Below are 2,063 nucleotides of genomic sequence, written 5' to 3'. Positions count from 1 at the left end.
GGGGCGTGGGGTAGCTCCTCCCGCCCGTGGTGTTGGAGAAGACTCTTGAGAGTCCCTTGGACTGCAAGGAGATCCAACCAGTCCATTCTGAAGGAGATCAGTCCTGGGATTTCTTTGGAAGGAATGATGCTAAAGCTGAAACTCCAGTACTTTGGCCACCTTATGCGAAGAGTTGACTCATTGGAAAAGACTCTGATGCTGGGAGGGATTGGGGGCAGGAGGAGAAGGGGATGACAGAGGATGAGATGGCTGGATGGCATCACTGACTCGATGGACGTGAGTCTCAGTGAACTCCGGGAGTTGGTGATGGACAGGGAGGCCTGGCATGCTGCGATTCATGGGGTAGCAAAGAGTCGGACACGACTGAGCGACTGATCTGATCTGATCTGATAATACCTGTCCCCCATCTATTGTGATCAAGCATATGGCTTGATCACTGATGTCTTTCATCACATAGTATTTCTTTTTTTATGAATCTTATTCCTTGCTTTGTTTTGTGAAGCTCTTGTCTTATTAAGAAAAGCATTTTCCACTCAAATTAGAAAAATGTTGTTCCACATTTCCTTCTAATATTTTCCCGATTTGTTTATGTTCAGCACTTTTTATCCCTCTAATTAGTGCATAATTTGAGGGTAGGAGTCTAATGAGTTTGAGCAGGCTCCAGGAGTTGGTGATGGACAGGGAAGCCTGGCGTGCTGCAGTCCATGGGGTTGCAAAGAGTCAAACATGACTGAGCGATTGAATTGAACTGAATTGAACTGAGTCTAATGCTCGTTGGCTAGCCTTTTCCCACTGACTTGTGTTGTTGACTGCACCACAGTGTGTGCTCCATCGTTGTATCTCTCTGTTGTGAGGGGTGGTTCAGCTACGGTCACCTTGCAGGTGTGCGCATAGGCTAAGTCTGAAGCACAGCAGCCGAAGCACTTTGCTGTGTTCCAGGAAGTGAAGCTGGACGTGGGAGGAGCTGTGCCAAGGCCACATCACGAGGCTTTCCTCTTCACCTGCCCAGGAAGCATCCAGTGGGGTTTCCCCTCCTCTCTGATTCTGAGATGTGAGGCTTTCTGCCCCAGCCCCTCAGCATGTAGCTGCCATCTTGACTGGGCTCCCAGCCAGAGGTAACGCCTTGGGGTGACCTGAGGAGCAGGCACCCTGCCTCTTTGGTTGAGTATCATCCTTTCCGGTACATGGGACAAGGATGGAAAGCAGCACCTTTGGGTGCTCTTCTCTTTCTTTCCTTCTTTTTCTTTTTTATGTTGCTGCCCATGTCAGTAACAAATTGTATGAATGTAAAAATGACTCTTAGAACTCTGCCTGTCCTGTCTTAGCCCCAGAGTTGTCTATGAACTAGACGTCTCTCTGTCCATTCCTGTGGATACCACACTCTTTCAGTCAGCATAACTTTTTAGCTTTTTTTTATATCTTTTGGAACAAACATCTCCCTTTTATTCCCTACAAAAAAAATTTTTTTACCATAAGCCTCTTATCTTTCATATAAACCTTAAAATCTACTCATCCCATTTCACTAAAATAATGCTGCTGATAATTGCAATGGAGAGGCATTGAATTTGTGGATTAGGAGACTTCAGAGAACTGACATCTTTATAACATCAACTCTTCTCATTCAGAATTTGGTACATGCCACATTTGCTTAGGTCTTCTTTTATGCCCTTCAGCTTTATTATTTTTGTCTTATAGATAAATAAATTTCTTATTAGATTTATTCCTAAAGAAAGGAAATATATTTAATAGGAGAAGGAGAAATTGTCATTATAACTACTATTGATTAAAATGTTTATGATTGACAAAGTACTTTGGTATTCATTATGTCATTTGATCAGATAATCTTGAGGTAGTGGTATTATTTTCACCACTTTTTTCCCCCATTACTTACAGATAAGTTCACTGAGACTGGGGAAGTTCAAGAATTGGGCTGGAAAGAACTGTGATGTTCACCATCCCCCAAGGACAAGAGACAAGGCAATCCTCTTGCAGAGCCCTGCCCTCCCTGGCCACAGTTGATATGTTACCTAATCCAAGGGCAGCCACACACTGCACACTGGTCA

The sequence above is a fragment of the Bison bison genome, unplaced genomic scaffold (assembly GCF_000754665.1).
Source record: "Bison bison bison isolate TAMUID 2011002044 unplaced genomic scaffold, Bison_UMD1.0 scf7180017864499, whole genome shotgun sequence".
Taxonomy (NCBI): Eukaryota; Metazoa; Chordata; class Mammalia; order Artiodactyla; family Bovidae; genus Bison; species Bison bison.
Note: the sequence above shows the minus strand (reverse complement) of the source record.